Source organism: Pongo pygmaeus, chromosome 7, assembly GCF_028885625.2.
Source record: "Pongo pygmaeus isolate AG05252 chromosome 7, NHGRI_mPonPyg2-v2.0_pri, whole genome shotgun sequence".
NCBI classification, from domain to species: domain Eukaryota; kingdom Metazoa; phylum Chordata; class Mammalia; order Primates; family Hominidae; genus Pongo; species Pongo pygmaeus.
Window position 1 is genome coordinate 108,756,474 of NC_072380.2, and position 15,446 is coordinate 108,771,919.

The 15,446-nt window shown below is 40.9% G+C and overlaps 1 long non-coding RNA gene across 1 annotated transcript; it reads right to left on the bottom strand.

The window, feature by feature from the left end:
• Positions 1-310: 310 nt before the first annotated feature.
• Positions 311-15,170, bottom strand: LOC129042356 (uncharacterized). Its single transcript, XR_008504110.2, has 3 exons — positions 14,905-15,170; positions 14,497-14,573; positions 311-789 (listed from the first exon to the last, which is right to left on the bottom strand). It is a non-coding gene; the product is annotated as an uncharacterized LOC129042356 (long non-coding RNA).
• Positions 15,171-15,446: the final 276 nt, after the last annotated feature.

The window sequence follows — 15,446 nt, forward strand, 5'->3', positions numbered from 1 at the left end:
GCAGGAGTTCTGGGTGTTCCTAGGCCACTCAGATCCCCTGGATACTGAGTCTGTGCTCCAAGATGATCCCACCAGGCTCTCAGGGCACTTCTTAGTCTGGATTGTGACAGGCTTGGGGTCATGAATTGAACTGCCTTTGTTATTTTTTTGATGGGAGATGGGGAGGGGCAGGCATAACACTCCCATCTGCCCATCCAGGGACAGAACAATATTTATTTAGTAAATGATTGTTAATATTTGGTTGGATGTGAAATCCTGTGGAAGTAATTTCAAGAACACAAACCAACACCCAGCCCTCAGGTTCCCTGAATCTAGTCTGTCACCACCCCCAGCCCTCACAACATATCAGAATGCCAAAGACTGAATTCCTTACCTTCCTTCATTCTCTTCCTCTCAGATCTGCTCCCTAAGCCCTCTTTAAGCCCCTTTATGTCACTACACAGCCCGGGCATCCACTCCCAGTACTATCTCTACCTGACTCCTCCCTCTTCTTTCTTCCAGTCCTAGGTTGTTTGTTCACATCTGTCATATCTCCATTTATAACAGCTATTAGAGAATTCCTCTCCAACCCCAGCCCTGTCTGCCTTTGAGGACTATCTGCTCATCTCTCCACCATGACCTCTGGCCTTGGGTCCTCCTGCTTCATGTGTCAGGAACAATGGTGGTGGTATCAACAGTAAGAACTGCTTTGAAGAGAGTCTTCAAGGTGGCTTTGGAGTGTTGTGAGGATGTACTGGACGCTTGGTCAAAGGACAAGAGAACTTCAAAATGGAGACTTCTAGGAATCACCTGTGGACAGGAATAGAAAAACACAATAGCAGATCACAGATTGCTCTTTGCCAAGGTTTTAGCTTCCATGACCCGCTATAAAAAAAATCAAACCATATAAAAAAAAGAAACTCCAAGGTTGACAGTGGAAGAAAAGAGCCTTTATGTGAATAAGGTACCTGGATCTCAGTGACCCGACTCTTGGGGGAGTGGCTACCTCTTTAGTCTTCCTGCCCAAGCCCTGCCCATAATTCTCTCTATGCCCAGTCCATCCAGTGAAATCAAGTTGGAGAACAGATACCTCTTAACTAGAACACTGGGCTCCCCTGCTGTGTCACCCCAGCATTTCTGTCCAGGTTTTGCCACTCAAAGCCCTTACCACCAAGATTAAAAATAGCTGTAATTGGTTTATCATCCTCAGATTGTATCCGTGTCATTCATCCTCATATTCTAGTTCATAGCTCAGTGACTGCCACAGGATAGATGCCCAATAATTGTTTGCTGAATGAACGAATAGATCAACTTTGCTTAAGGCTCCGGGATATCAGCAGAGAAAGCAGACCCAAAGAGCTACTTGTAAGTAATCTGGCTTCCAAAATGTAAAGTACTCATCTTGAGCTGGCATTCCTCTCCAGGTCCTCCCTACCTACCTCCCAGCATATCTCCATATCAATCCCTTCCCAGCTGGTAGTATCCCAGCATAGCTAGATTTCTCAAGACAGACTGATGGGGTGAGAGAAAATTAGGAGATCCTTCTCATGGTGGTCTAAGGTCCATTCTCCAAGATTCCAAATTCCTGTATCAAATACTATAACTTCCTTGGGTGATAAATTCTGGGAATGTCCACCTCATTGTGGGCTTACTCTAGGTCAGAAAGGAAAACAGATTTCATCTCCTTTGCCAACTTTCATCAGTGTCTCCCTGAAATATTCTATTGAGAATTAGCCAGAAAGGGTAGGTGATCAATTAACACAGTCTGCTATGGATGTGGGAGGGAGAAAAGATAGCATTTATGGAGTGTATTGCCTGTGGTCTCAGCAGAACAATCTGTCTTTATGCAACAAAAGCGGTCAATATCCACACTTAGAGGGATTATTTCATACTTATCCTTTAAGGTTTCAGATGTCTTTTGACAGTCTCCATGCCTTCTATTCTGCTACAGAGACTTGAAGAGGGGGAGATTTTAATAATTTGTATCAGCTTCTGAAATGATTTCTTTTTTTCTAAATACAACTGAAGCTGAAGGAAACAATTACAACAGGACGGTATTACTTAAGCCCAGTTCAACCATTATTATTTTTTACATTTTATAATTTTATTATGAGCCTTCAATGGAATGCTGTGCTCTTTGTTAAGCATCATCCCCAAGCTTGGCAATGATGCATGGATAAACCAGGAACAGCCCAGAAGCTCCCTCTCTGCCCTGCGCCACCTGGGTCTAAGACACATCTTCCAATAGGCCCCCAATGGGGTCAGGCTCAGCATCTCCACCAGGACTCTTTCTATTAGAGCTCTTGGTGGGAAACCAAGAAGGGGCAGCTGACCACTAGGTTACTTCCTTTTCAAGAAATTCCTTAGACCACCACTAGGGCAGTGGCTGATGCCAGCTGGGGAAGGCCTGAGTGAGTTTCAGTTGGTTCTGTATTTGAACCAACATAGGAGTGCTCAGCACCAGGAGACAGAGGGCAATCTGACCCACTTTTCCTCACCAGTGCTGACCCTGGCTGCAAATTGGGAGGGGAAACACCAAATGCCACAAGGAGCTGAAACAAAAGGTGGGGGGATGGCAGGGCAGAGTGGAGGGAGAGAATCGTTGACAGGAATGAGATGGGAAAGGTGGCAGAGACAGCATTTGGGTGTTGAAATTACCCTGTAAATTTTTTCTGGTACTTTCCCGTAACTCTGAGACTGAACGTGTGCATGTGACATGTCTAAAACTGTGATTCGTTTAAAGCAATTGTTTGAAAACTGTCAGAACGAGGAGCTGATAGAGATAGGCTTCTAACCTAAATATCTAAAGGGAGGATTTCTTCCTAACTTCAAGAATGTGACCAGCTCATCAAAAGCAAGCAAGCAAGCATCAATGCATCACTTTGCTCAGCGTGTCTCAGTTCAGCTTCCTACGCTATCTTCAGCTGTTTCTCAGATTTAAGAGTACTTCGTCTTTCTCAGGAGATAGCATACCTTATTTGCAGGTAAAGGACAACACCCTGTTTGATAGTAAAAGATTGAATATCTAGAAAGTGTTTATTTTCCTACTGTTTAAAAATTGTTTTTCCAGAAGATAAACAGATACAAATCTCCATGGATGATTTGAGAAGTGCATAGGTGATAAATGGGGAAGAGAAAACCCATTCTGCCTCCTCAGTCATCCACTGATGTCTGAGAAAGAATAATATTACTTTTTTCCCCTCTCTCTTGACCTTCCTGTGCAATAAATACTGATGACAATAGCAGCATATAATATTTATGGTGGCCATGTAATTTACTCTCCAGACTGGGACTCTTTGGAGAGTGAAAGGGACTGCTAATAATCATTACTCCAGGACAGTAGACTTAAATAGAGACATATGTTCATCCTAATAATGGTGGAAATTTACCATGGATTCTGGAGTCAGGCCCAGATTTCAATCCCAGCTTCCCACATACTTACCCACCATGTAATTACAGACATGCTACTTCACCTCCAAGACCCCCATTTGGTTCACTATAAAGATGTGTGGTCTGTCCTTCAAGTTTATAATATCTTGCAAGATTGTTATGAGGATTAAATGAGATAGTTATGTAAAATCACCTACCATAGCACAAGGCTGGCATTCCAAATATATTCATATTCTTTGCTTTATAGCAATATGCCAGGATTAGTGAATCTGTTTGTCCATTTTTTATCCATTTCTTTAAGTACCCAAGAGTTAATTGGACAAGCATTTATTAAGACCAGTGGTTCTCAGTGGAAGCAGTACGACTCCATGGGGATGCTTTGGAAAATTGTGGAGGTGTATGTGGTTGTCACAGTGATTTGTGTATGCAGGGAGGGTACTACTGGCATTTAGCAAGAGGGTGCTGGGGTCGCTAGACATCCTGCAACAGAAAAATTTTGCGCAACAAAGGATTCTCCCTCATCCCTCAGGGCCTACTAGTGTCCCATTTGATATTCCTGGAGGCAAAAAAAATAAAAACTTTATAATTATCTGAGCCTAGAGCCCAATTTGATTTTACATATAAATACAAATCATTTGTTGCAGAGTTCTAATATGCACCAGATTTTCCCATAATGTGTCAGCTGTATAAATTAAAGAAAGATTGTGCTTTGTTCAGAATTTTACTAAGGTTGTTCACTATTTCAGGAACTCTCATTACTAGTAAAAAAAAAAAAAAAAATACCACGGTTGGATAGTAATAGTAAAATAGGGAAGGATATGTTAGTCACTAATACAACACACCACTCTTAAACTGCACTTAAGGCCTTCACATCCACATCATTCTCTTATGAGTGAAAGCATTTGACTCATGTCTTCTAGTGTGACTATCCTAAGGGTATACATAATGAAAATCATGTTATTTTATTGTAAATTATTTTATTTCTCTTTTATAACAAGGCATTATATTTGTGGCAGAAACTGCTAGATGCCCACCAAAATCCATGCTCCACTCTCTCTCCTGGTTCCCCAACTAGACTCTATTTCCCATCTACCCTTGCAGGCAGGTGTGGTCATGTGCTTGAGTCCTAGCCAATGGCCCCTGAGCAGAAGTGGCACATGCCACTTCCAGGCCTGGCCCATGGAAACCTCCCAGGTGCACGCCTCCATGTCTGTTTCAACTCCCTGCACATTATTTATCTGCTCAGTCCTATCATGAGAGCTAGAAATAAATTTTCATTGCATTTAAGCTATTAAATATAATAGGGTGCATTTGTTTTAGCAATAAGGGGAACCCAACTAATACAATATGGGCTTTTAAAAAACTTATTTGTGAATTTCATTTTAAGATAGTAAAAAGGACATTATAAATTATTAGCTATAAAAGGGGTGTTAGGTCTGATAGTGTTGAGAACTGCTGGCCTAGACTATGGAAGGTGCTATAAGGACTAGACAGAAAAAAAATGTGTGGTCTGTCCTTCAAGTTTATAATATCACATGCACAACTACACAGGCGCACACACATGCAGAGTTCATTAGTTCAAGGCTGTGTATGATAAGAAACAAGTGAGTTGTGTAGACTGGATGGACTCCAAACTTTTCATTTTGCAACCCCATTAGTTAAAAACATGTTGTGCAAGCACTTTCAATATATATTTCATAGAATTCAAGGCACTATCAGTTGTGCATTACATCATCACATTATGTAGCATGAAGAAAGAAAAATATCCCTGCCAATCAAATTGTGACATAGGCTTTCGTAGGTATTGATTGTAAAATGTATTCCAATATGAGAGATGTTAAAATGTGAAACAATGTGTGTCTCAGAACTGATAAAAAAATGATCATATGCTTCTAAATGAATATATTATGTCCTCTTAAAAGCATACACAAAAATGGGAGTTTGGAAAGATTGAAATTTTATAAGCAAAAGTTCAATACCTTCCTGTTGCACCCCAAAGGATCACTGCAGACACCCCACCCTGGAGGCCACAGGCATAGACAGAGGTCCTGTGTGGGCCCAGAAAAGTAAGGGAGCTCTTAGCTGAGTCTGTGTGGCTCTGGGCAAGTGGACGAGCATTCTAGAAGAATCCAGTATTCCAGAATTATCCGGCTTCTGGAATACCAGAAGAATCCACCTCCAGCTTTCACACTGTATTTCTTTAGTGCCTTCCTCTCAGCAACCTGTCCTCTCACAAGAAAAATATGTTGGTTACCTCTGTTGGGGGTAATTGCATTTTCATTGGAGTCTTCAGTCCTTTAACTGAAAGCGATTAATCTTCAAAGGAGAAATTGTGACCGTCATTAGGGGAGCTATCTTGAGCCAGGTACTCGTGACTTCTGTTAGAGCCACCGCACATCTGACTTGTAAGATCAGCCTTAAGTGGCACCTACCCAAATCTTGTGTTGCTCTTTGTCTGTGCTGACATTAAATACAGGGCCCAGCTGTCATCTGCTTACCCAGTTCAAGTTAGCTTCATTTACATGCCGCTATTTCCCTAAGTTGTTTATCTTTCTCCCAGAGAGTAGCTTCCTCACCTGGCTACCTACTTCTGTCATTCGCCCTAACACTGAAGCTGAGAACCACAGTCACTTCTGGCCCCTTGGCTTCACTGTCCCCTAACATCACTCAGATGCTTTCCCTGTTTCTGTGTTTGGGCACTTCTTCTGGAATGCTCGTCCACTTCCCCAGAGCCACACAGACTCAGCTAAGAGCCCCTCACTCTTCTGCGCCCACACAGGACCTTGTCTATGCCAGTGGCCTCCAGAGTGGGGTGTCTGTAGTGATCTTTGGGGTGCAACAGGAAGGTATTAAACTTTTGCTTATAAAACTTCAACCTTTTAAAACTCCCATTTTTGTGTATGCTTTTAAAAGGACATAATATATTCATTTAGAAGTATATGATCATTTTTTATCAGTTCTGAGATACACATTGTTTCACATTTTAACATCTCTCATATTGAGATGCATTTTACAATCAATACCTACAGAAAGACTATGTCAGAATTTGGCAGGGATATTTTTCTTTCTTCATGCTATATAACATAATAATGTAATGCACAATTGATAGTGTCTTGAGTTCTATGAAATATATTTTGAAAGTGCTTGCACAACATGTTTTTAACTAATGGGGTTGCAAAATGAAAAGTTTGGAGTCCATCCAGTCTACACAACTCACTTGTTTCTTACCACACACAGCCTTGAATTAATGAACTCTGCGTGCATGTGCCTGTGTAGTTGTGCATGTGATTTTATAGACTAGAAGGACAGACCATGCATTATTCTTTTGTCCAGTCCTTTCAGCACCTTCTGTAGTGCTGTAAGGACTGTAAGCACCTTCCATAGCACCTTCCATCTGGGAACCCCAAGAGGAGAAAAGACTGGGCAAACAGGAGAGGTAGGCAGGCACTGGGATTGCTAAAGCGGCTTTTAGGTTCAAAACCTGCATAAAGAGTCTTGAATTGAATTATCCACTGAATTCTCTCCCTCCTCTCTCTTTCCATCTCTCTATTTCCTTCTCTCTCTCTCTCTCTGTCTCACACACATGCTCTCTCCTTCTCTCTCTCTCTCTAAAAATATCTGTATACATACACACACATATGTGAGTGTAGGTGTATGTTTTCTCACAAGGTGATTTTTAGCAAGAGAAAAATTGTAAAAAACTCAGAAATAACCATTTTTAGTATTTCCTAAGATTAAAAGTAAGGAAAGAAATCTAAGGGGAAAAGACCAAGAGATTTGAATAGATAATTTTAAAAATCTGTAAAAAAGGCAAAACATCACCAAAATTTAGATTAAAAGGCAAACTGAAAAAAAGTTTGCAGCTAATGCAAAAAAGAGCTGCTATCTTTTCTTTATAAAGAGCTGAAGTAACTCAATAACAAAAATGCAAAGAACTCTAAACGCAAACATGCAAGGATATTTACAGACAATTCATAAAAGAGGCACCATAACTAGTCAATGATCATAAAGCCCATGGGGAAAGGGGCCATGTGTATGTGTCCACCATTAGAGACCTGGGTCAGTGCCTGGTTCACCTGTTAAGTAAATACAGTCGTGTGCCACCTAACAATGGAAATGTTTTCCTTGGGCAATTTTGTCATTGTGTGAATATCATAGGGTGCACATATACAAGCCTAGATGGTATTGCCTACTCCACTCCTAGGCTATATGCTATGGTTTTGTCACTCTTAGGTCACAAACCTGTACAGCATGTTACTCTACTGAATACTGTAGGCAATTATGACACAATGGTAAGTATTTGTGTATCTGAACATATTCAAACAGAAAACAGTAAAAATACAATATAAAATGTTAAGAATGGCACACCCTGTCCTGTTTAGGTCACTTACCATAAATGGAGATTGCAGGACTGGAAGTTACTCTGGGTGAGTCAATGAGTGAGTGGTGATTGAATGTGAAAGCTTAGGACACAACTGTACACCTTATAAACACTGTACACGTAGATGGCACTACATTTATAAAAAATATTTTTCTTTCTTCAGTACTGAATTAACTTTAGCTTACTGTAACATTTTTACTTTATAAACTTCTTAAATTTTTTAATGTTTTGATTATTTTGTAGATATTTGGCTTAAACACACATTTTACAGCTGTACAAAAATAATTCTTTTTTTTTTTTTTTTTTTGAGATGGAGTCTCGCTCTGTGGTCCAGGTTAGAGTCCAGTGGCGCGATCTCCGCTCACTGCAAGCTCCGCCTCCCTGGTTCACGTCATTCTCCTGCCTCAGCCTCCCAAGTAGCTGGGACTACAGGCGCCTGCCACTATGCCCGGCTAATTTTTTGTATTTTTAGTAGAGACGGGGTTTCACCGTGTTAGCCAGGATTGTCTCTATCTCCTAAACTTGTGATCCACCCAACTCGGCCTCCCAAAGTGCTGGGATTACAAGCGTGAGCCACTGCTCCTGGCCCAAAAATATTTCTTTTTAATATCCTTATTCTATGAGTTTTTCCTATTTTCACAGTTTTTTATTTTTCACTTTTTAAACATTTTTGTTAAAAACTAAGACACAATCACACATATTAGCCTAGGCCTACACAATGTCAGGATCATCAGTATCACTGTCTTCTACCTCTCCAGTTTGTCCCACTGGAAGGACTGAAGGGGTAATAACACACATGGAGCTGTCATCTATGAAAACAATGCCTTCTTCTGGAGCACCTCCTGAAGGACCTGCCTGGGGCTGTTCTTCAGGAGGTGTCACTCTTTTCAGAAAACAAAAGAATGCTTGGTTTATTTCTTTTTATTTATCATAGACGTGCTTGTAAGTAGATAATGCATCATGAACACTTCTCTCTACTAATGAAAACCTTTCAGTGTTAGGGTCCATGGTTTCAAACTTTCTGAGTTGTTGAGGTCTACAAGGCTTCTGCCAAACCCTTGACAGTGAATTTTCTCAGGGTTTTTTCTTTTTCTTCTGCAGTTTCCTTTTCTCGTGACTCTTCTTTAAGCTCTGAGTTCCTGTTCCAGCTCTCACAACTCTGTCAGTTCCTCAGGACTCACATCTAGAGGCTCCTCAATGTTATCCTCATCCACACTGAGGTTAAAGTTGTTTGCTCCCTTATAATTCTGTGGGACCACCACCACATATCCAATTCATCATTGCCGCATAACTGTATTTGTTGAATGATTGATTCAATTAATGAAGGAATGAATTAATTAATTAAAAAAGTCGACCTTGAGGTAATCGAAGGAATAAAAATTAAATATTTCTGCCCATCACTGTAGCAAAGCTTTTTTTTAAAGGAGTAATATGCAATGAGTATAGTAAATGCATGTAGTGAAAAGGACTTTCTCATGCAAATTGATGGGCATGTGAATTGTGAAAAGCAATTGGTCAACAACATGAACTGTGATGTGGTAGAAACTTTAAGTGCTCACCTCCTTCTGGTGCATGGGTGGACCACGCTTTCCCACCCAATCCCACCGCCTTGAAGGCAGACAGGGCTGTGTAACAAGTTCCGCCTATGGGGTATGAGTTAGTATTTCGGAACCTTCCCGTAAAGACGTAATCAGAGAGGAGGCTTGGTTGAGACGGTGGGACCAAAGCACTGAGAAGGCTGGACTGCTAAGGACAGCAGCTTCAGAGAGTAACCTGAGTCCAAAAATGAATTCCCATAACTAAGAAGTAAACTTTTATTTTTGTTAGGTCATTGAGATAATACTGCTGCTTGTTACCACAGCACACCTGGCTCATTCTGATTAACATACTTATTTAATTCTTTTAATGTCTATCAATTGAGCTATGCACCTATTATAAAACAGATCCAGAAATTCCATTTATAAGGAATAAGAGAATACTCCTAAATATGGAAAAATATATTTATACATGAAGATGATCCTTGTAAGGTTATTTTAAAACCAGCATTCCCATAATAGAATAGTTAGCTGCTAAAGAAAAACATACCACATGTGCTTAGTAGATATTTATAAAGAAGATGTAATAACGTGGGAAAATATTTATGACTGCCATCCTCATAGACTTTCTATTCATATAGAATAAGATTGAAGAAAAGTCACCAAAAATGTTAAAAATTGGTTTTGTTGGGTAGTGCAAATATAAGCAATTTCTTCTTCTTTCTACAGCTTACAGTTTTCCAAATATTTTTAAATAAATGTATATCAATTTTTATAAAGAAAAACAATGCTGCTCTTTCAATTACTCAAGTTTTAAAATTAATAACAAATAGATTATTTTATTACCTCATTGGTAAGATTGTTCTTAATCCTGGAAACAGATTTTTCCCTAGTTACTCCGCAATCCAGGTGGAGGACAACCTTTACATTTTATATTTTTTGCTACTTTTGTTTATATACATGCAGAAAAGGCAAATTTTAAGAAAAGATGTTTGTGAGTTCATCTCATTTAAAAGCACAATAGGCGGCCTATTGATTTTTAAAATGAGAGGCTCTGACCTTGACCAAGGCCTTCCCGCTCTTTGGAGCCCATTGTCCTTCTCTGATCCGTGAGATATTGAGTCTGGTGATCCCTAAGGCCCTCTTCCAGATCTTCTACTCTGTAATTCCATGTTCAAATGGAGTAAGATGTTCACAATTTGGAATGTCAGAAGTGTAATTCAACCAGGCATTGGAAAACATTTATCTAATTAATCTTTGTGAACAGGTATCTATGGAAACAACTTACGTTTGTATTCAAGGGAGGTAATCATTTATGAATTTATCCTTATACAATCATCACAAAGGTAAGTTGTGCCCAGGATAGCTTCTTGCAGTATGTACAACAGGACACAGTTTTACACCAGTTTTAGTAGAATCAAGTAGAAATCACTCTGACAAACTGAGATATCACCAGAGTTTCAGAAACTGGAGAGTCTAGGTTGAAAATACATCATAGGGATTGTGAGAGTCACAGTGCTCAGTAGACACAATTTTAGAAAAGTTGAGAAAAAGACACTGGAATGATGGAAAACCCAAGTAATCATGGAAAGCAGAAGAAAATGGATTAGATACAGAGAGCACCATTTTTCATTCAACCTGGGTCAGTTTTACCCAATAATTCTGGAATGACCACCTTGCTACCTAACTAGCTGCTCTTCTCTCTGGGCCTGAGCTTCTACACAAAGAAAATTAGGGCCCTTGACCAGATAGCATCTAAAATCCCTGCAAGCTCTAATAATATGATTGAGCTAGTGTTTGTTTTTGCTATCATTTGATGTCCTTCAGCACTGATTTATAAGAACAAAATACAAAACTCAGGTTATGTGCAAGGAGACACTTCCATGTCTTGATAATGTCTGGTAAGTGGAACTGGTGTCTTCCAGCTCACAGTTCTTTACTTCTCTCTAGCTTTGTTCTTCAGACCTCTCTGGCTGCATGCAACAGAAGCTCAGCATGACCTGGCTCAAATCAAAAGGAGAAGCCTTGGTTCATATAACCAAGTCGCTGGAAGGGCATAGGTTCAGGTGGCCAAAAGACAGTGGATGCAGGGTCTCGAACACTGTCAGGACTCTCCATGCTCTTTGGGTTTCAAGGTTCAAATCAGTTTCATCATGTTAGTGGAGTCATGGATATGGGCAGCTCTGGGCTCTCATTCCTGGGGAAGTTAGCATTCTTCCTTAAGCTCATCTTTGATAATTCACAGGTAAGGACACTGGTGGCACAGCTTAGGTCACAATCCCAACACCTGAGCCAATCATCATGCTCAGAGGTGAGAGATATGATGATTTGCCAACCTGGTCACATGTCCAGTCTTTTTAATCAAGAGGATTTGGGTCATATTGGAATCAATAGAGACGTCCATACTGAGAGGGAAACAGAATAGCAGCTGTATTTGTTTTCTATTGCTGTGTCTCAAATTGCCACAAACTTAGAGGCTTAAAACCATGCTCACCTATTAGTTCACAGGGCCGTAGGTCAGAAGGCTGTGCACAGCGTGGCTGTGTTCTCTACTTAGGATCTCACAGGGTTAAAAGTGTTGGCAAGGTTTTTTTTTTCTCATTAAGAGCTCAGGGTCATCTTCCAAGCTCATGTAGTCATGGCAGCATTCACTTCCTTAAGGTTGTAGGACTGAGGCCCTCATTTCTTTGTTGGCTGTCAGCTAGGGGCTGCTCTCAGCTCCTAAAGGCCCTTCATAGTCCTCTTCAAATCCAGCTTTGGAGAATCTCCCACCCCGGCTCCAGTGTCAAATTTATTTCACACTTCAAATCTTCGAATCTCTTTCACCAGCAAGAGCCAAGTCCTTTTTAAGGGCTTGGCTGATTAGATCAGCACCTGCTGCTCCCCAGATAATCTTCCCACCTTAAGGTCAGTTGATTTGGCACCTTAACTACATCTGCAAAATCTCTTCATGGTACCTAGCTTAGAGTTTGATTAAATAACTGGGAGAATGTGTACCCCAGGGAAGAGGAGAGTAGGAATATTGGAGATCATCTTAGAATTCTGCCTAACTTGCCATATGAACTTCGGAAGTTTGAATCTGTGTTTAGTCCAAAGACTAAATCTACCTAAATCTTGAGCAACTAATTCACTTATTAAACTGGTTGCTTGACTTATGTAATCAATATAATTTAATTGAATAAATTTTAAAAAGTCATATGATTGTCTTCACTTTAGGAAGATAGAATATGAATTTAAAATAGAGCTTACTTAGGTAAAAGCATGTTTTAAGCACTTTCTCCATGGTCCTTTTCAGATGAGGAGCTGTTTGATTCCATAAACTCAATTAGGCCCTTCTGTTATACATCCTCATGGAACTCTGTTCTATGACTTTCGAGACACTCCTAATTACTTACTCAACACTATTACCACTATCCTGTATCCTGACAATGCAGAATCTGCATTTCCTGTTCCATGCAGCATGCCTAGTACATGGCATAGTGGCTGGCACATAAAATAAATATTCACAGAATAAAAGAGGACAAATGCCAGGCCATGCTTTCATCATTTATGTACTCCCTGTGCTTAGGGCAGTACCAGCACATAATAGATGTTCAATTGAAGTGGAAGGAAGTCACGAAAGGAGGGAAGAAGAGGGGAAGGCAGAACATAGTGCTAGGCCCCTTTAAAAGAAAGCAGCTAACTCTGCTTCCTGCTGTGTTGACTTGATTGACCTGTACAAACACTTCTTAGCATTTTACCTCCAAGAACAATCGTATAAGGTGATTTAACTATTTCCCAATGGTTGCTGGGGACTCTTGAAGCCCATGCAGGACAATGGGCAAAAGGGTCCCCATACCAAAATTGGCATTGGGTATACCCAGAGGGTGTTTATCTGGCTGGACTCCATGCCACTGGTCACCCAAGGCTGTTCTCTTCGTTTGTTTTGTCTTGAACACAGTCACATGCCCACTTCAGGTCTCTGTACAGGCAAAATGTGTCTGGAGTCAATTACTTAACAAAGCAAATACACTCATCCCCAGGCCTGTTCTAGACTTTAACTGCAGACAGGCCGAACTCACAGAACCTGTACTGCTTATACAAAAGGAGACCTCTTATCACGTCCAGGGGGAAGTCAATATCACTTATAATATATTAACTGTCTCACTGACCCTGGAGATGATCTGGCTATGGAGAAGGGCTCAAGCAATCAAATATCTCTGAAAAAAGACACATAATCTGGGTCCAAAATGTCAGTAATAATGTACAAACAGACCATCTTCTTGGAAGGAAATTTGGGAAATACCTTCCAGGGGTGTTGTCCATGACATAGTGTTGGTTCCCTGCCAGCCCCTCCCCAACTTCCTCCTTCCCCTACCCTGGCCTCACCCGCAACTACGACTCTCACTTCTCTCTTAACCTGTAAGTGGAAGTCTGATGATGATCGCACACACGTCCTCCTTCCTAAGTGCTGCATGATGTCCTGCCTATTTTTTTGCTCTGATGCATCACTAGTTGCAGGACGAAGCTATTCACAGACCCTGGATCAAGTCCATGGGGAGAGACCATTGGGAAGAACATGATTTTTAAAGCTAGTTTTACCTCAACGCTGCTCAATCCCAGACCATTCTTCCCCAGTCACTTGCTTATTGCTATGGGCTGAATGTTTATGTCCTCTGAAAATTCATATGTTGAGGCCCTAACTCCCAATGTAATAGTATCTAGAGGTAAAGCCTTTGGGAGTATTAGGTTTAGATGAGGTCGTGAGGATGAGAATTCTCATGAGAGAAACAGCGCCCTTATAAGAAGAGGAAAATAGGTCGGGCACAGTGGCTCACGCCTGTAATCCCAGCACTTTGGGAAGCCAAGGTGGGTGGATCACCCGAGGTCAGGAGTTTGAGACCAGCCTGGCCAACATGGTGAAACCCCGTCTCTACTAAAAATACAAAAATTAGCTGGGCTTGGTGGCAGGTGCCTGTAATCCCAGCTACTTGGGAGGCTGAGGCAGGAGACTCACTTGAACCGGGAGGCAGAGGTTACAGTGAGCCAAGATCGTGCCACTGCACTCCAGCCTGGGCAACAGAGTGAGACTCCGTCTCGAAAAAATAAGTAAATAAAAAATAAAAAGAGGAAAATAGATTCTGTCTCCCTCTCTCTCTCTCTCGTCAGTGCACTCACCCAGGAAAAAACCACATGAGGAAACAGCAAGACAGCAAGACAGTGGCCACTTACATGTACAAACCAGGAAGAGGGTCCTCACCAGGAAATGAATCCACTGCACCTTGACCCTGGACTTCTGGCCTCCAGAACTGTGAGAAATAAATTGTTTTTTAAGCCACCCAGTCTATGGTATTTTGTTACAGCAGCCTGAGCCGACTAAGACACTTATTGCAATTAATTATTTGTATGATGACAGATTCCCTCCTTTCTATTACAGCTCTCTAAGAATTCATCTTATTTGGTTTCACCCCTCATGGTGCCTAACTACAGGTACTTATGTGTATAAATGGTTGTTAAATGTTTCTCAAACCTCCGCTTTTGTCCTAAGGAGTTTGGACTTGATCACTCATGCAGTAGGAGCTGCTGGGGGTTTCTGAATGCAAAGTGGTATTAGCTGTGTTTCTCAAGCAAATGACTTACCTTTGGAGCCTCAGGTTTCTGGTAAGAGAAATTAGGTTGCACAAGGGCAGAAAGACGAGAAAGTTTTTTGAACAGCGTAATTCATTGCGTAAATGTAAAATATCCTTAAGAGCTCACATTTGCCCCTTGCATTCTTCGGAAGGGCAGAGCATCTGCTGAAAGACCAGTCTGTGAAGCACTAACTTGACTTCTGCTTATTTAAGCTGGACTAACCTTGTGACTAATTCTATCTCTGCACCGTGGCCGCCTAAGCAGGGAACATGTCCAAATGTGGAGGGGTTGGAATCCCTTATTATGGGGAAAGTATCCCAGCATGCCTTTCAACTTTACTTCTAGGCAAAAGTGAAGAAGATTCCTTTCTAAATAGCAAAAATTCACTTTGCTATACAAGAACTACTGAGGGGGATAAACCCTTGACTTTAAACTTGTCAAATATGTTTCGCAGCTCCAAAGGCTAAACACACGCACAGACACGTACACAGACACACACACACATAGTCATGCCTATTGCTGCCATTTTATCCTTGGAATAACTTAGTTAT